The sequence below is a fragment of the Trichosurus vulpecula genome, chromosome 3 (assembly GCF_011100635.1).
Source record: "Trichosurus vulpecula isolate mTriVul1 chromosome 3, mTriVul1.pri, whole genome shotgun sequence".
Classification (NCBI taxonomy): Eukaryota; Metazoa; Chordata; class Mammalia; order Diprotodontia; family Phalangeridae; genus Trichosurus; species Trichosurus vulpecula.
Window position 1 is genome coordinate 51234301 of NC_050575.1, and position 20350 is coordinate 51254650.

The 20350-nt window shown below is 40.9% G+C and overlaps 1 protein-coding gene across 2 annotated transcripts in view; it reads right to left on the reverse strand.

Annotated features, from left to right (window-relative positions):
* Positions 1 to 19975, reverse strand: part of FGF1 (fibroblast growth factor 1) — a 150766-nt gene extending 130791 nt beyond the window's left edge. For both annotated transcript variants that reach the window (XM_036749319.1, XM_036749320.1), the window contains exons 1-2: positions 19656 to 19975; positions 10785 to 11092 (exon numbers count right to left, since the gene is read on the reverse strand). The gene's annotated coding sequence lies outside the window, so the exon portion shown is untranslated. The remainder of the gene's footprint in view (positions 1 to 10784; positions 11093 to 19655) is intronic.
* Between the last annotated feature and the right edge of the window lie 375 nt (positions 19976 to 20350).

Here is a 20350-nt window from a genome sequence, read left to right on the forward strand (position 1 = left end):
TATGTATATATGTGTGTATGTTTATATGTGTGTATGTGCATGTATGTGCATTTGCATCCAGGTATACATACAAATACACACATACACTCACACACAGGAGACTAACTTGTCCTTGCTTTTGGAGGGATATGGTAGTTAACTTGGAAAACCCCGGAGAATAAGCTAAGAAACTAATCAAAATAATTGATGGTTTCAGTTAAGTAGGTAGTAGAAATCCACAGACATCATCAGTATTTCTATACAGTACTAACTAAAACTGGGCAGAAATTATAGTTCATCTTTGCATGTGCCAAGAGGAGTTATGAGACTCCTTGATGTGGGATTATAGGTTTCCACCTCAGCCACTCTGGTCCTGAAAGCTGCCCACACAAGGGAGGGATGAGATGGGAACACTTTCTAGTTCTGACAGGTCAATCTATAACTCAATTGAATCAGCAGCAGGGTAGTTGGTTGGGTAGGCATGTACATTGCTACATTCCAATTCAACAAGTATTAAGCACCTCCTATGGGCAAGCCATGAATTAAATTAGGAAGAAAGGAAGGAAGGAAGGAAGGAAGGGAGGAAGGAAGGAAGGAAGGAAGGAAGGAAGGAAGGAAGGAAGGAAGGAAGGAAGGAAGGAAGGAAGGAAGGAAGGAAGGAAGAGAAAAGAAGACCCAGGGCAGATGGATTTACAAGTGAATCCTATCAAACTCTTAAAGAGAAATTAATACCTGTGGTACAAAAATTATTCTCAAAAATAGAGACAATGCACTCTACCAGACTCCTTTTATGAGACAAAATGGTCCTGACACTCAAACAAGGAAGCGACAGAGCAGAGAAAGAGAACTGCAGACCAATTTCAATACTGAATACAAATGTAAAAATTTCAAATATAATCCTTTTTCCTCATCTGTAAAATGAGGGGATTGAACTCAATGACTTCTAAGGTCACTTCCAGCTGTAAATCTATGACCCTATGATCCTTGCTAGGAGACTACAGCTTCACAGGCAGAAAAATAATTTACTATGACCAAATTGGTTTTAAATCAAGGATATAAGAATGGTTCAACTTAAGAGAAAAAATTAATATAATCATATAAACTACAAATAAAAAACCCCAAAACCATCATTTCAAGAGTTGCAGAAAAGCCTTAGACAAAATACAACACTCATTTGTTTAAAAAGAAACATTAGAAAGCATAGGCATGGAAGGGCCCTTCTATTTCTATTTAGTACTTTTTAAAATGGGAAGGAAATTATAAGAGAAAATACATTTAAAATGCATTAAATACCTGGGAACTAGTCTACCAAGACACTCATGTAATATAGATACAGCTACAGAGATTATAAAAATGATGAAAAACAAATAGCTTTCGAAATAGTTACTGCTCAGGGTTGGACCATGACAATATAACAAAAATGCTGAAATTACTTAAGTTAATATATATAGTTAGTGCTAGGCCAATTGTATTACTAAGGAGATACTTTATATCAATAGAAAAAGTAACAAAATTCATTGAGGGAAGCAAAATTTCTAAAATCTCAAAGGGAAATGAGAAAAAATCCTAACAAAGCACTGCTGGTGTTACTAAATTTCAAACTACATTACATCAAATATTATTCAAATAAATGCCTCAATATGCCTCAAGTGGTCACCAAAACTATTTAATATTGGCTTTAAAAAACTAGATTAGAAGAACAGACTAGATAAGTAAAAAAAAAAAAACAGAGGCAATCAAAAACAGTAGATTGGTGTTGATAAACCCAAGAATATAAATTATCAGAGGAAGGATTCCCTTTTTGAGAAAAATTTCAGGGAAAACTAGAAAAGAGTTTGGCAGAAATTAGATTTAGACGAATATCTTTTACCATGTGTCTTTTGAGCTTGCAATAAATTAAAAATGAATATATGAGCTAAATGTAAAAGGTCTCATTATTTTAAAAATTTAGATAAAATAAATATCTTGTATAACTATGACTAGAGATAGTATGGGTGATGAATTCTTAACAAAACAAGAGAGGGAGGAAATAACAAAAGACAAAATAGACAATTTCAACTGCATAAAACTAAAAGACTTTTGCATAAATAAAATCAATGAACTTAGAACAAAAAGGGAAACTGTAGAGTGGGAAAAACATATTAAATATCATTGTTAAAATCTAATGTCTAAGATATTTAAGCACCAAGAACCATTTTCAATAGACAGATGGTCAGAGAATATAAACAAATAGTTTTCAAAAGAATTTCATACTAGAAATTGACCACTTGAAAACATGTTCTATAATCAATATTAGTAAGAGAAATGCAAATTAAAACAATACTGAGACTACACATCATATGCTGAAAATTAGTGAAGATGATAAAAAGTAGGGAGTCAATGATGGAGAGACTGTGGTGTAACAGGCTCACTAATATACTGTTGGTGAAGCTGTGAATACTCCAGCCATTCTTTATATCAATTTGGAGTTTAGCAAGAAAAGTGACTAAACTATCCACTATAGCCAGTGATAGGGAAATCTCTTTACTAGGCATATATCCCAAGGAAGACAAAAAGCCCAATATAAACCAAAATATTCATAGACAGTCTCTGTGATAGAATGAAAGAAAGAAAAGAAGGAAGGAAGGAAGGAGGGAGGGAGGGAGGGAGGAGAGAGAGAGAGAGAGAGAGAGAGAGAGAGAGAGAGAGAGAGAGAGAGAAAGAAAGAAAGAAAGAAAGAAAGAAAGAAAGAGAAAGGGAGAGGAGAGAAAAGGAAAGGGGAGGAGAGGAGAGGGGAGGGGAGGGGAAGAGAAAAGTTAATGTTAACTAAGGAATGGCTGAAAAAATTATGGTATATGAATGCCAAGGCATATTATTATGCAGCAAGAAATGATTAATATAAGAAATATAGTGAAACATGGGAAGATTTTTATGAACTGGCTCTGACACTTACTAACTCCATGACCTTAAGTAAGTCACTGAAATTTTTGGAGCCTCATTTTTCTTCATCTGTAAAATGAGGGAGTTGATGGTCTCTGAGGTCCCTTCCAAGTCTAAATCAATGATTCTTTTATACCAAGACAAATATGCAGAACCCAAAGAACAATTTGTACAACAACGTCTATGAAAAGGTCACCAAATGGAAGTTAAACTCAGACTTGAAAATCAGCAGTGTCCACTAAGAACAAATAACGCAATGTAGGTCTTTTGTTATGGAAGAGGGGCAGGTGACTACTGGAACAGATTGTTATATACTGTATCAGATGTGAGTATTACTTTGTTTTCTTCATTACCAGGGAGGATCCAAAAGCGAGCAGTAGAGGAAAGATGAGCTTTTTTATCTCCAGTGATAATTGCCTTATAAAGACAAAAGGCATAAATAAAACTTTTTTTTCACAAGCAATTAAATTGTTCATATGGACTAACTGCCCACGATCCAGTGATCCAATTCCTGGGCCTGTGCCCTCAGGAGGTCAAAGAGACAAAAGACGTGCCCATATGCATCAAAATATTTATAGTAATACTGTAATATGGTATGTTATATAGTGTTATATTTCTTTATATATAATATATAATAATATAATATAGTAATGATAATTTATAGTAGTAAATAATAATTTATAATAGTAAAAATCTAAAAGAAAAAGGGAACTCATCAGTTAGCGCAATGAGAAGGGAAAAGGAAGAGAAAGGGCATTTATTAAGCACCTACTATATGCCAGACACTATTATACACTTTGCAAATATTATCTCATTTGATCTCACTTGAATGGCTGAGCAAATCATTTTATGCAATTGTAATAGATTATAATTGCCTCCTGACAAACATGAAAAATTCAGAGGAACATGGGAAGACTTGTATAAACAAATGCAGAGCAAAATAAACAGAAGCAGGGAAATAAAATATAGACAATGACTGCAATAACTCAAATGAAAACAATGCAAAAAGCATCTAAACTTAGATTAAAGGATGACCAATATTGGCTGCAGAGGCCAGATAATGAAGCATACTTCCCTATGCTCAGGTGTGGTTGGGGAAGGAAAGGGGACTACAGTATGGAACGTTGCATAAGTTGCTCTTATCAGTTGGTTTTGCTTAGATATTTTTCTCTGTGACAAAGAAGAGCTCTAGAACGGTCAGAGGGGAGGGGAGGAGAGGGGAGAAGGGGAAGTATGACCATGGTGTTTTAAAACAGGTATCAATAAAACTTTAAGAAATAAAGTTTCAGCCCTTCTGCTTCCTTCCTGTGTGACCTTGGACAAGTCACTAAATAGCTAGCTAGCATTTATAGAGCCCGTTTTTAAGGTTTGCAGAGCACTTTACACATATGATCTCGCTTGTTCATCACAACAACTCTGTGAAGTAGGTGATATTATTATCTACATTTTATAGACGAGCAGACTGAGGCTAAGAGATGTTAAATTACTTGCCCAGAATCACATAGCTGGTAAGCATCTGAGGCAGGATTTGAATTCAGATCATCCCGACTCCCATGTCTCTCTCTCTATCCACTGTACCATCTGTTGTTGTTGAGTCATTTCAGTCGTGTCTGATTCTTCATGATCCCATTTGGGGTTTTCATGGCAAAGATACAAGAGTGGCTTGCCATTTCCTTCTCCAGCTCATTTGACAGTTGAGGAACTAAGGCAAACAGGGTTAAGGGACTTGGCCAGGGTCACACAGCTAGTAAGTATCTGAGGCCAGATTTGAACTCAAGTCTTCCTGACTCCAGGCCCAGCACTTTATCCATTGTACCACACAGCTGTACTATCTAGCTCCTCCTAACCTCTCTGAAGCTCAGTTTTCTTATTTGTAAAATCAGAATGTTGAATTAAACAACCTCTAAAGAATCACCGGGGCAGCTAGGTGGCAAAGTGGAAAGGGTGCTGGGCCTGGAGTCAGGAAGACTCATCTTCCTGAGTTCAAATCTGGCCTCAAACCCTCACTAGCTGTGTGACCCTGGGCAAGTCACTTAACCCTGTTTACCTTCATTTCCTCATCTGTAAAATGAGCTAGAGAAGGAAATGGCAAAACACCCCAATATCTTTGCCAAGAAGACCCCAAGTGGGGTCAAGAGGAGTGGGACATGACTGGAAGTAATTCAACAACAAAAGGCATCACTCAGCTTTAAATCCTATAATCTTCTTCCACTTGGAAAATTTAGTGCTTTATTTGTGGCTTGGTTTACACACTGCTCTAGTGATAACAAATAAGGGCAGAGGAAGTCTCCCTGCAGTCTGACCATCCAAATGGAACCCTAATTCAATAGTGTACATGCATTACCTACAGAGGCTGCTATTTAAGCTGAAATTCTTAGCAAGGAACACAAAGACAGCATAGAAGAGGCCTGTGTCTGAGGCCCAGAGTCTCCAAGGAAATCCGCTCTGTTTTCTAAGAGATAAACATCATCCCTAATAGCGGGCTGGTTCCTCTTAAACACGGCGTTCCAAAGCCAGGCTGACTTTTGGAGCCTTTGCCCAGCGCCAGGCTGGCTCATACCCAGACAGAGATGCTGACTCATTCTTCACAGAGATATCACCTTGTCATCCCACTGCGGGTATTATGGCGTCAACAACAAACATTTGCATTTAACGAATCACCATCGCAAATGAAAAGAAAAATGCTGATCCCTTTGCTGGGTGATGCAGAAAGTATTGAAATAGCTTGGAAGAGAAAAGGAATCCTATATGTGACTTTCTACAGATAAAGAAAAAAAGAGACTTTTAAGCATAATAATAATAATTCATATTTTTACAGGAGGACACACATTTGTGCCCTTTAAGGTTTTCAGAGTGCTTTATCATAACCCCTCCAGATTGTTGCTGCAGCTTCTTATTATTACCTCTTTTACAGATGAGGAAACAGGCTCTCTGGCTTTCCCACAGCCAAAAAAGTTAGTTTCTCAGGCAGGATTTGAACTCCAATCTATGTCTAGCATGCTATCCATTACATTCAATCAATCAACATTTAATAAGTATTGATTAAGCACCTACTACGTGCCGGTCACTGTTGCCAGGTAATAGACGGGGATACAAGTACAAAAAATGAAAACATCCCCACTCACGAGTTTAAGTGACTCAATAAAGGCAGTTGCCTTCAGCAAATTGTTAGTTAGTTAACTAAAGCTCCATTTTTGATTAGACAATGGAATTTCCTTTCTTACTCGAGGGCTAGATTCTCAAGTACCGCTCTCTCCAGGAGGCTTTTGCAGCCTGGCATCAGTTAAGGGCACAGGCATTGATGGCATGTGAGCCTGAGAATGTACCTGGTGATTGGTCGAGTCTGCCCCTCCTCCAAGAGAGCTGGGGGAAGTCTGGGTTGCCATGGGGTGTGGTCTCCACAAGTGACATCAGCTTGTCCTACCCCCTGAAAAGAAATCCTTCCCAAAGGTGCCAGACTGATGAGAGGTAGCCCAGATTACCTCTGGGTAAATGTATTATAACAATGTGTCATTCATTTAATCATCCATGTTCGATGCCAGAAGCTTAGGCGTGTGCACCCAGGGAATTTTATTTTTAATTTTTTTAAGACAAACATTCATTGACTACACAATCACCAAGGACGTTATTTGTATTCATCAGACTAAAAAAACTAAAACTTAGCTAAAGTTAATTTTTTAATAGGCAACTAAATTTCACTTGGGGGCAGCTAGGTGGCATAATGAATAGTGCACTGGGTCTAGAGTCAGAAAGACTCATCTTTCTGAGTTCAAATCTGGCCTCAGATACTTACTAGCTGTGTGACCCTGGGCAAGTCACTTCACCCTGTTTGCCTCAGTTACCTCATCTGTAAAATGAGCTGGAGAAGGAAACAGCAAACCACTCCAATATCTTTGCCAAGAAAACCCCAAAAGGGTCATGAAGAGTGGAACAGAACTGTATAACAACGACAACAACAAATTTTACTTACAAATATAAATGGGTTTGCCTGAATGTACCTGTGCATATGAGTGTGACTGGAAGTGATATTAAGTTTAGATAAGATATAAGCTGTCCTGGAGCATTTTGTCTATTGGTGAAAAGACACAGATAACTATAATAATAATAATCATAGCTACCATGTATTTGCATGTTATCTCATTTGAGCTATAATATAAAATAATACATAATTAGTGCATTAGAAAGGTTAAAAACAATGTATTATGTAAATTACAAGGGGAAAGGTCTTTACTGAGAGGTAGAGGCTGTCAAGGAAGGGTCCTAAATGTGGCATTGGCCTCACCTCCAGTAATGCATGCGCTGCGACCTTTTTTGCCCCCATATCAGAGATGGATTTAGGAGGTCTTTCCCAATCCTCCCAGCTGCTAGCTAGCTACCTTCCATCTACTCTGTATTTATCTTATATGTATGGATATGTGTATGTTGTCTCTCCTATTAGAATGTAAGCTCACTGAGAGTAGGGACTGTTTGCTTTTTCTTTTTATCTTCAACATTCAGCACAGTGCCTAGTATAGTTAATAAATGCTTATTGATTTACATTGGTTTGTCCACATTCTATCACCTGGGCATTTGCCTCCCACCTTTCTCTTCTCCAAAGGGAATGACTCATCCAGTGTCAAACAAAAGAATTTTCTAGAGCACTGCCTAAAGGTTTATGCTCCTGTTCAAACACCAGGAGTGGTTCCTTCCCTATTCCCTATAAGATAAAGTCAGCCCTCCCTTGCTCAAATCAAAGTCAACTGCAAGTTATGTCATCATTTCCCTGATGTCATGGTCCTCTTCAAGAATGAAGAACAAATACAATAAGAGAAAGTACAAGCCTGACATTTAGGGCCCTCCACAATGTGTCTCTAGCCTCCATTTCCAGTCATATTTCACACTCTCCTTCTTTATGCCCTCTATAGTCCGGCCAGACTAGACCACTAGCTATTTGCCAAACTCATTCTTCCCTCTCCTACCTCCATGTTTGCTCACAAGCTGTCTCCCATGCCTGGAGCACACTTCCTCTTCAATTTCACCTTTTGAAGGTTACCTCTTACAGTACCTCTAACTCACCTGAGTTCCCAAATGAAGGATCTCTCCTTCAAATTTTCTTTTGCCCTACATCTGGATCTCTCTTTTCCTCATATCATATTCCAACTTGTATCATATTTATTTGTGTATGCGACATATATCCCCCTCTCATTAGATTATAATCTTAAAGGCAAGGACTATGGTGTAACCCCAACTCTTTGAAGAGTGCATCAAAGATAGCAAGTACTTAAAAAATTGCTGTTGAATTGGATTAGGTATGTAATCTATATTGATGGAACAGCTAAGTGACCTATATGGAGAGTCTGTTGAACAGACATTTATTAAGGCCTACTGTGTGCAACGTACTGCTAGCTAGGCAATGGGGAGGTTCAAAATTGAAATGAAACATAATCTTGACCCTCATGGAGGAAGGGGAAAAGAGAGAGAGAGACAGATACAAAGAGACAGAGAGAAACAGATCACAATAATACATTATACTACATGATATATGCATTAGAGAGTACAAGCAACATGTTATATGAGGTCTGAGAAGGAAGGTCATTCATGAACAAAGGCATCAGTGAATGCTCCCTGAAGGAGGTAGTATTTGCCTCAGTTTGGTGATATGGACAGAAACTGTCATTTGAAGGGAAGATGGTGGCCATTCCACAGACAGAGAGCTGCAGAGACAAAGGTACAGAGCTAAGAAATAGGGCAGAGAAAAAAAAATCTTTAACTTTGGCTGCATTAGGATTGGACTCTGGTTTAATTGGCTGCTTATACAAAGCCACTTTATATGAGATGTGGCCTATGATTGTTAGAATCAAGAAGAAGATTCAAGTTGTTTGACCCTAGAAAAGTCACTTAACCCCTCAAATGCCCCAGACAACTGCCTGACTATAAGTTACAGATGAATTGTTAATCTATATCAGCCAAAGCAGTTCCCCACAAAAAAGAAATTCACAGGTCCAGACCAAATGATGATGATGATGATGATAAAATGCCACTATAATAAAGTTCTTTTGACTCCTGGGATGAAGCACCATGTGAATTCTACAGAGAAAACTTACCTTTTTCATTACCAAAGATAGTAATGTAAGTAACATGTCCTAGCTTCCTATCCTAGCTAACCTTTAATCAATTGATAAATTTCTGTGATTATTTCCTATTCCAGGAGGTCCTCATTACATGGTGGGACCTTGTTTATCAGCTTACAATATAAGCCAAGCTGGTACACATTATGCCAAGCCCTGAGGTAGTTTCCAGGAAACTTAAGTCACTCCTGATCCTCATTCTAGCATAGTACAGAAAGCTCAGCTTACCTTACAGGCTATTTGGGCAAATGTCCCATTGCCCCAGGGAAGTTAAACCAGCCTCATCTTCATTCTTGGCAAAAACCAATAGGTAAATTAGTTTTATCCAGCCAGGAACCCCAAAGAATGTCTGTTGTCATAGTTCCTAAGATGACTCCTAAGTATATTCATTCCCATCCCTTCCACAAATCCATTTCTCTTCTTGTACCATTGGGCAATTTTCTGGGCTGATCATGAGCTCCCAGATAAAACATTTATTGTGGAAAGAAGCAAAGTATACTATACATACCAAATAATCATAGAATCACTTTTTGTAGCAGCAAAAAAAAAATGGCAGAAACAAAGCGAGTGTCTATTAATTGGGAAAGGGATAAGTAAATTGCAAATTGTGGATGTAATGCAATATTATTGCCATGTAAGAAATGACAAATATGAGGAAGTCAAAGAAACACAGGAAGACCTGTATGAACTGATACAAGGTAAAGTAAGAACCAGGCGGAAAAGTATATACAATGGCAGCAACGACGTAAATAAATCAAAACAAAAAGGCAACTGAACTCAAAATAAATACACAGACCAATATAAATCCAGAGATCAGATGACTATGGGTACTAAATCTGGCAGATGTGGAAGCAAATGTATTGGCAAATTTTGCTGGACCATTTTTTGTTGTTGTTACAAAGGAAGGTTAAGTGGGGAGTATGGCATGGGGAAAATTATGATGTAAAAAAAAACCCAGACATTAATAAAAAAAATTAAGAACTTTTCGAAAAAAGGGAGATGAGACAGAGAAGAGCATGAAAAATATGGTTAACCCATTACTTTGTCTAATGGAAACTCAGTTAAGGGTACCCAGTAAAAATACCTATGGAGCTGCCAAAATGCCACCCGTCTGAACTTTGAGCAATCATGCCAGTACCCACGCACCACATTCCAGGCCTCCACTAGCATAAGCAACATTGATAAATCCAAGGCATCCACAACAAGGCATGGCATTGGGGGTTGCTGAGTTTCAAAGCTCTCCAAAAGGGTGAGACATGCATGGTAAAACAGGGCTAGCCAAACTCACCAATGACCACAACCTTCTCCTGCTGACGAAGAATGACAAAGAAAGTCCAAATGGGGAAATTAAGCAAATGAGAAGATTCCTGTACCGCTAATTAATCATCAGTGACTCAGAGCTAGGGATGGGGTGATGGTGACAGTGCAGTGACAATATCATATTGCTGTTCCCACAGCCCTAAAAGAAAGGTTTACTTTCCCACTTCTGCCCAGAGAACAGTGAATAACACTTTTTTTTCTTAAGCCTGGACCAAGCTGCGTCTTGCTTTCTACCCAACTGTCCATAAGTTTCTAAATATTAGCTGCCTTGAGCACTGACAGCCAGTGGTGTCTGCTTACAACTTCAACAGCAGTGACTTTCCTCTTCATTCATTCCCTTCCTTTTCCCTCCCCCTCCATCTCGCAGATAGCACTCACCGACACAGGCACACAGAAACCAAGCTCAAGATGGAGATAGAACTTTTTTCTCCCTGCTGCCCAAGATAGCCGGAACCTTACCTGCGGGAGCAGGAACTAGGGCTGTCCTTCCGTTGCTCCAATCAGTGGGCAAGCAGGTTCACTCGGTCGCTGTTTTCCTTTTTGCCTCGGGATCTGAAGTTTCCCTCTGTCACTGGCGTTGGGTGCTGCTGGGGCTGCTGCTGTTGCCGCCGCTTCAGGCTCTGCTCCTCAGAAGCCCTTTGCTGGCTTCAGAAACCTCTGAGTTATTGCAGCTCCTTGTGGGGAAAGGTGGCGAGCTATGGCATGCACATCAGGTTGCTGGAGTTCCTCCAGTCAGTGCCACAGAGCAAGCTACTGGTCCCAGAACTCTGTGTGGGAAAAGAGAGGCAGGGTGAGGATTCAGCTGAACTCCCTGGTCTAGCTCTCTCTGGCTCTTGTTTATCACTGGGCAAACAATTCCCCCCAGACAACCCTTCCCCCATGCGCACACACACAGACACACACACACACACAGCAATTCCCCCCCAGACAACCCTTCCCCCATGCACGCGCACACACACACACATATACACACACAGACACACACACACACATAGAGCAATTCCCCCCAGACAACCCTTCCCACACATATACACAATGAGCAATTCCAGACAATTCTTCCTCGTGCACACTACACACACACACACACACACAGCAATTCCCCCCAGACAACCCTTCCCCCACGCGCACACACACACATACACACACACACACACACACATAGCAATTCCCCCCAGACAACCCTTCCCCCACGCGCACACACACACATACACACACACACATACACATAGAGCAATTCCCCCCTAGACAACCCTTCCCACACATATACACAATGAGCAATTCCAGGCAATTCTTCCTCATGCACACTACACACACACACACACACACACACACACACACACACACACATAGAGCAATTCCCCCCTAGACAACCCTTCCCACACATATACACAATGAGCAATTCCAGACAATTCTTCCTCATGCACACTACACACACACACACCACTACACTTAAAAAAACTTGACAGAGAACTGAGATGTGAAGTAACCCTAGACTCATCTGACAGACAGCAAACCCAGGAAAGGGGAGCAATAGGTCAAGTGGACTGAGGGATAGGCAGTCACCAGGCACCAGTGGTGCCTGCTCCCACAAACGTTTTTTTTTTTGTAACGTGGTTTGTCTTGGGGCAGATGGCCCAGCTGAATGGACCACTGGCCTCCGCTGAGCAGCCTCCTGTTTATTTTGAGGCTTTCGTCACCAAGGAAACAGCAGGTCTTAGCTCTTTAGAAAAGCTTCTCTGAAATCAGCAAATCACAGGATGAAAGAAAGCTAGCTGTTTTCTTTCCCCTTTCAGAACTATCATCCGGCCAGTGTGCACGTGTGTGTAGGTGTCTATCCATCCATCTGTCTGTCTGTCTGTTTTTGTTGCTAAACCTCAAGGGAATGGGGGTAATATTAAGCAAATAGCAACCGCCCGGATCAGAGTTGGGAAGAGATAATGTCAGCTCTGAGAGCATATTTCAATCACCCCTTACCTGAATCGACAAGTGAATTATCACCAAAAAACCTAGGTTTGTCCAATGGCGAGCATGTGGGGAAAAAGTGGGAGCCCATCCAGTGAGTGCCTGCTAAGCAGTATGCGCCTTGCTCGAGTCCACCTGAATAGAAGGGCATGTGTGGGAGGCTGCCTGTCCCAGAATAAGCCATTGACAGGAAGGTGAGAGAAGAGACCATGATGAAAGACACTGGTTGAGGAGGTAGCCTTGGAAAGGCTAAATGGAAATGTGGTTAGCAGTCTTCTGTAATTAGGGAGGTTCTCTCCTCCTCAGGGAAACCTAAGGCCTGCTGTGTGCATCTCTTATTTGTCTTGGCCTGGTAGCTATTCCCTGCATACTGCACATCATCTCCCATTTCTATGCCTTTACATAAGTGATTCTTCTACGTTTGGAACACATTCTTTCCTTCCCTCTGACTTGAAGAATCCCCAGCTTTCTTCAAAGTGAAGCTTGAGTACTAACTCTTCCTACAAGAGGCCTCTCTAAGATCTACCCTGTCCCTCCAGTTAATAGCATTCTCTTTCCCCTTTGCATAAGATTTAGCATTTCCTTACTGGGGTGTATGTTGTATCTCCCAGGAGAATGTAAGTTCCTTAAGGGCAGAGATTGTTTTATATTTGGTCTTTCTTTGTATCTCTGGTGCCTCACAGGTATAGTGATTTTGTGCATAGTAGGAGCTTAATAAATGCTTTTTGTATCTAATTCTAGGAGTGCATCTGCTCACCCAGCCAGCTACGCTGTTTCTGATTCATTGAAGTTATAGACTGACCTGTCAGAACTAGAAAGCATTCCCATCCCATCCCTGACTCATGTGGGCAGCTGTCAGGACCAGAGTGGCCTTAGGGAGAAACTTATTATCCTATTTGAACGAATATCAGAATTCCTCATGGCAGATGCAAGGAGAAACTACCTTTTCAAATCTAAGAAAGAAAGCTCAGAGTGTCTTTTACTAGCACTGGGAGGCTCAAGAATCCTGAGGCTAAGTTAGTAGCATCAGCTTCACCTGAAAGGGCATTCCATCATAACAGAGCCAGGTTTTATCGAATGGAACTGTTGTTCAGTTGCCACTTCTACACATCACAAGATCATCTGGAAAATGAGTGGGTTGGACTAGATGACAATGGATACTCATAATAATTACCCTAGGCAATGCATGCCCATCTGATTCATCTCAGACAGATTGCATTGTTTCTGTTTAATTTTCTCGTGCTCTGATTTTTAGTATTCCATATGAGGTAGGAAGTCTAATAATATTTAATAAAATAATAAAATATTTGAATTCAAAGATACCTTAGATATAATCCAACCCTTTTTACCACTAAGGAAAGGTAAAAACTCCTTTTTACCATTAAAGAAAACTGAGGCCCAGACAAGTGAAGAAACTTGCCCAGGGTCACACAGCTATCATGTAATGTAGAATCAGAATAGAAATTCCTGTTTTCTCATTTCCCAGTTTCGGTTTTTAACCATGATAATATTGCCTGACCATCCTAGATAAGAGTTTTGTTGTTGTCCAGTTGTTTCAGTCCTGTCCAACTCTTCATGCCCCCATTTGGGGTTTTCTTCACTAAGATATTGGAGTGGTTTACCATTTCCTTCTCCAGCTCATTTTACAGATGAGGAAACTGAGGCAAACAAGGTGAAGGGACTTGCCCAGTCACACAGATAGTATGTATCTAAGGCTAGATTTAAACTCAGGAATTTGAGTTTTCCTGTCTCCAGGCCTGGCACTCTATTCACTGTGCCACCTAGCTGCCCAATAATAGTTTAGTCATCGCTTTTGTTATTTTTAAAAACTTTATGTGCCAGAAAAGGCAGCACTCCATAAAAGGTAGAAATTTAGTCTTGGAGCCAGGAAGATCTGTGTTCAGGTCCTGCCTTTGATCCCTACTGGCTGTCATTTTCCTTCCCTTCTCAGCACCTCAAGCAGCTAATACTCTATAAGTTGCAGAGAAAGTGCTGACCCACTTTGGAACACAGAGTTTGCTCATCCAGGAGCTCCCTATACCAAGGAAATCACACAGGCTTGTAGTGATACTAGCTGGAAACAAACCTAGAAACGTAAACACGGGTCAAGCCAACATGAGGGAGACAGGATTCTTTTTTGTATGATTGGTATTCAGATGTCTCACTTTATGAACTGGCTTCAAACTGCAGTGAGTGCCCATCTGATAAGATCATAGATTTACAGCTAGAAAGGACCTTGGAAGTCCAACCCATTCATTTTACAAATGAGAAAAGTGAAGTCAAAGAAGTAAGTGATTTACCCAAGGTCACCCAGGTTGTCAGCAATGGAGCTGGTGATCAGACTCAGATCTGGTGACTCCAAGTTCAACACTCTTTTCATGTGGTTCATCGAGATACTAAGTATAGGATGATTAGTGAGTCATTGAAACGAAAAAAAAATGGTTTCACTTTGATGTTTCTTAGTCTCCATTTTTATTTCAGCCAGGTCCATGTATTTATTTTTAAATGATGGATAATGAAAGAAGGGCCCTCATGAGTGATGCATGGATCCATTAAGTAACCAAAATCAGGATGAAAATGATCCTCTGACATCCCACTGTAGTAGTATTCACTATAGAGAAGAATTTGGTTCATTCTAGGATCAGAGTGGACAACTCAAGGCCACATGTGGCCTTCTAGGTCCTTGGGTGCAGTCTTTTGACTGAGTTCAAGTTTTACAGAACAAAGTGAAGTCTGAATTCAGTCAAAGGGCTGCACTTGAGGACCTACAGGGCCACATGCGGCCTCAAGGCTGCAGGTTCCCCACCCCTGTTCTAGGTTCATCTGTGACAAGCAGCTGGTACTTTAGGAAATATCAAAAGTGGCCTCTTTCATAAAGTCAGCATGTATCCCTAAGGGAGTGTTATAGTGAAACATCAGTAGACTAATACTTCTATAAGCATCTGGTCCAAAAAAATACCAAAGATGCTATTTGGAACACAGAAATTCCAGATTCCGTCAGAGTACATCCAGACCTGGAGGACATTTGCAGTGATTAAGAATTGAGTTTTCCCCTAATTATCCTTAAGGAAATCAGAGGAGAGAAAAGGACATATTTGGGGGGGGACTAAAAAGGCCTTCATTTCTTCCCTCATTCTGGGAAAATGCTTGGCTGAGGAGCACCCAGAGTTCCTCTTACAGAAAATGACTCTGGAGATATTCTGCCAGAACCTTGAGAACGGTGGAAAGAAAGCTCTGTTTTGAGTTGTTCTGTGGTCAGTGCATCTGAAAACTAGTTCTAGAAATATTTCTTTCTCTCTGAACCATCATGTAAAAGCTAAGCACTGGGTTGAGTTGAGCTTAACAGGGAAATCTTTTTCATTTCCCTTTCATCCACAATTCCTCCCATCACTCCATTGCTCTTCCCTTTCTTTCGTCCTTTCTTTTTGCTCTAGGCATCCTCAGTTTAACCTGGCTTCTGGTCTTTGACTCCAAAGATTGACTTTTTTGTACTTGCCTTAAATTTCTCTTTTCTGTTGACATGTAAACAACTAACTGGGAATGCAAACCAGACACCCTGCATTTTCCTAATAAAATAATTTGGGCTTATTCTGGTGCAACACATTTACATGCACATTAGACGGACCTTTAATTTCATCTTCAAGCTCCCACGAGCCACACAGGCAAACAAATCCCAGACAGACAAATTAGTCAAAATGAAAAACCCAGTGCTTGGTCCCTCCTCAAAGAATCCACCTTGCTTAGGTTATTTATATACAGATTCATATATAGCATTAACTGAAGAGAAAGTGATGATATTCTAAAAACCAGCCACATGACTAAGAGTCGTGGATAATCCCTGAGGATAATGTATACCACCCAAAGATGATGTGACAGCTGTGAAAATAATATTATCAGCAATCTGTTTGCCTACTGCAAGACAAATTGTTATTGGCTCAGAATGCTCTGGCTCCCTGGTAGCATGTAAACTTGGACAAATACACAACTCTTCAGGGTCAAAGGATCGTAGATGTAAAGCTGGAATATCCTGTAGAGGTCAGCTAGTCAAGGAGATGTTGTTGATATCCATCATAGCTATCCATAGCACAAGAAGTAGAAATGAGAATTTCAGAGAGTATCAGCTTACCAGCAGTAGATAGGAATACCTCAACAAATATATTTTGGGGGGAATGAGCAAATATTGCTAAAAATACTTAACTTTTATATCTCAAGATTTTGTTTTTGTCTTCTTTAATCCTAATGAGTGGGAGTTGCAGGGAGGTTAGATTTTACCTAAGAAGAAATATCCTAATAACTAAAGCTGTCCAAAAACACAATGGCCTACTTGGGGAGCTGGTGGATTCCCCCCTCACCAAAGGTCTTCAAGCAGAAGCTGAATGACCACTTGTTGGATATGTTGTAGAAGGGATTTTTGTTCAGGTAGGGGTTAGACTGGATGGCCTCTGAGCTTCCTTCCAACTCTGAGATCCTATGATTCTATAAACCTTTAAGACCAGAATCTGGTCGCTTTCCCAACCATGTAAACCACTCTATGAGGGAGGGTTGCCGGCTTTGGTCTTACCTCAGGCAACAGGGGCAAAGACACTGTGGACACCTCTTTGGTGACAGCCAACAAACACTGAGCCCCATCACTAATGATGTGTGTGACCAGTGGCGCCTGAGCTCCATCCCCAAACAATGTTTGAGAAAAGACCACCTTAGTTATTAGTAAATAAATAAACAAACAGACAGAGAGACAGATTTCCATTGGTAGGGGATCCTTCCTTGGAAGATGCACTCTGGACACATTTTGCTGCTTCTGTGTGGAGCAATGCTCCTGGGACAGTGGTTGTATGTCACTTGGATGAGTGACCACCTTGTGGAGGCCATTGGGAATGCAGTTCTCAGATGAGGCTGAGGAAAATGATCTCAGGAATTTCAAAGTTTTCTTTTCCTTTAAGACCCATAATTTGAGCTATTTGTTTTGTATAATCAGGAAGTAGAAAACATCAGTGGTAAGCTCTGGGTAAGTAAATAATGAATGGAAAGGGGAATGAAGCTCCATAGAAACCTAGAAATGTAAGGACTTTTAATAACTCATCCAGTCTAACCTCCCTAAACCATTCAGGGCAAATGTCTGCCAATAAATCAAAAAACATTTGTTGACTGTCTACCCCAATATTGGGTAAGAATGCTGAGAGAGACAGACACCATGAAGCATGACTTGAGCCCCCATGCTTATAATCAACCTGGGGACAGAGTACTAACATACATGAAATTATGAGAAAACAACTAAGTGTCCAGCTATATAGTCTTACTGTTAGGGCCATAGGAGTTCAGAAAAGACAGAGGACACTGTGGGCTGGAGGAGATAGGATTAAGTTTAGGTCCTGTGGGTAGAACACAGATGGGACTGAGGGACTGGAAAGGATACTTGGCATACATGGAGGGTGATATGAAGAATAGAAAAAACATGAACAGGGAGGTAGGAATAAGAGGGATGGGTGGGAGAGACTGAGCAGATCTGCCTGTACTTTTTTGTTTTAAATTTTGTTCTGTCCTGTGATTTCATCAGTGTAGGGAACTCCCTCTACTTCTGTGTATACTTTGTAATGTCAGAGAGCAGTCTGGGGCATACAGAGCTTAAGTGATTTGGTCCCATGGTTATACTACTGGCCTGTGTCCGTAGTAGTACTTGACCCAAGGTCCCCCTGGCTAGAAGGCTAGGCCTCTATCTACTGTGCCATACTACTGTGTTCCCACTGGTCTATGATGCCTCTCTTGGGTTGTTTTTCCTAATTTTGAGATTTACAGGGATCAAAATTGAATAATTTCTTGCAATAACCTATTCTAACCTTCAAGGATCATCCTCATGGGTCTTCCTTATCTAGAATGTAAACTAATTATACCTCTCCATCATATGGCATGAAGTGGGGATGGGGGGAGAGAGGAAGATGCTCTGAGGCAATTCTAGATAACAAAGTTAATTCAGACACAGAACATAATGAGCCCATTAGGATTTTGACAACCAGTAGTCAACAGGGCAATCACTTGTCCAAAGCTTAAATGGAAGTCCTGCTCAAGAGGAACCAAATGAGGGGCTATTTAATAAAATAACCTCTTGAATAGAATTCCAGCTAGTGGAGGTTTAATGGACACCCAAAATGAATTGTCTCAATTCTAGCTCATCAGAGCTAGAACTGTTTTTCCTCCACATGAGAAAAAGAATAACATGGTACAGTGAAAGGATATTGAATATAAGATCAAGAGTGAGCTAGGTTCAAATTCTGTCTCTTTCACTTATTAGCTAAGTGACCTTGGGTAATCTAACTAACCTCTTTAAAAGGATCTAAGATCTATAGTACTTTAACTCATAGGTTTGTTGTGAAGTTCAGATGAGACTGCAGAATCAAAGATGCAGAGCTGGTAAACACTTCAGAGGTCATGTAGTCCAGCCCCCTCATTTTACAGATGAGGGACCTGAGACTCAGAGGGGTTAAATAAATGTGTCTAAAGTTTCAAAAGTAAGAAACCTCAAATGTTAGATTTGAACCTAGTCCTTTATTTCCAGAGACAATATTCTTTTCACTAAACCCAATGTATGTGCAATGCTTTTTAAACCTTCAAGTGCCATGTAAATGCCAGCGATTATTATTTTAAAAAATAAAGAATTGAAACAACAATAAAGGGATCCACATAGAAGCCTGGGCTATCCATATAGTCACGAACACACATGAAACCATGGATATGCAGAAATGTGTTTCTCTGCCATGTCTGCAAACTCCTCCCACAGCTTACTGAGCAACTCTCCCCAATGGCTAGGCTTTCCTGTTCCTTTCTCAGCCAAAGGGAGACATCTTTAGAGCTGATAAAAAAGAAATATAGTTTACAGGCCATGCAGGTGGGAGGTGGGGGAGGGCAGGTTCTATATATCCATTCACTCTCTTTTGTCCAGACACTAAGGAGACAAATGGCAGCATTTTATTTATTCCTCATTTCCTGCAGGGCTTTTTAAGAGCAGGCACTATCTCCCCTGTAATGGGATTGAGCTTAATGATTTCCTCGGAAATGGCTTCTCCTGTATAAGCAAAGGTAATTCAATTGGCAGGAAGAACCTCCCCCTCCAGGAATCATAGCTCTTAGATACAGGCCCTTCTGTGAGCAGATGAGTCTCAGGATGCTAAAATCAAAAGGCCAAGGGCTTTCACTGTCTGTCCCATGCCATCTGCACAGGATTATGTACAATTTGAATAGAATAGGAGAAAAGGGGCTGTCTGGCCACAAGCACAAGGATCAAGAAGGGAAAGGGAGAGGGTGGATTTTGGAAACCTGAACTAGGAAAGGCTGGTCTTCAGGAATCCTAGCTCCTCAGGGGGGCCATATACTCACCTCCTTCCTCTGGCTCTGACGTACTTTCAGGGTCCGCTTCTGTATCAGGCACTGAGCAATCAAGAGCAGGGCCTCTAAAATGCAGGAGGAAGGGAGTTGCCACTCACAATCGGGAGGAGGGAGTTCCCTTCAATCAAGAGAGTCTCTCTCAGCCTCCTGAGGTCAGGGACTGAGTGGTCCACTTGCCCTCTCTCACACAGGTTCCCTCTCTAGCTGTAAATAGGGCTCATGAGGAAAAATACTCAGAGCTCCCAGGAGGAATGCTGAGTGTAATACCACACCCCGTTCCAATATCTGATGGAGCTCCTGGGGTGGGGGGTGGGGGGGTAGTTCGGCAGACTATGGGAGCTGAGCTAATTGTAAAGGCCACAGTGGCAAGGCCCTGACAAAGTGTGGGTGACGTCAGGGAGCCCACTGAGGACGCTGAAGGACAAGCACTTGGGTATTTGTTTTTCCCCCTCATGTGATCTTATTTTTGGAGTAGACAGAAGAGCTATTTGGGGGCTGGAAATCAGCCAGAGAAAAGGCAAGCATCTCATGAGGACTGCCTCCCTTCTTTTCTCTGCATTATTTCAGGTTCTCTGACTGGAAAGCCTCCACTCTAGTCCTCTCTGTTGCCTAGTTGTGGCATGGAGGTAATCCCAGTTATGGCAGGTGAAGAACTAATTCTGGGAAGGTGTACGAGGCTAGAAAGC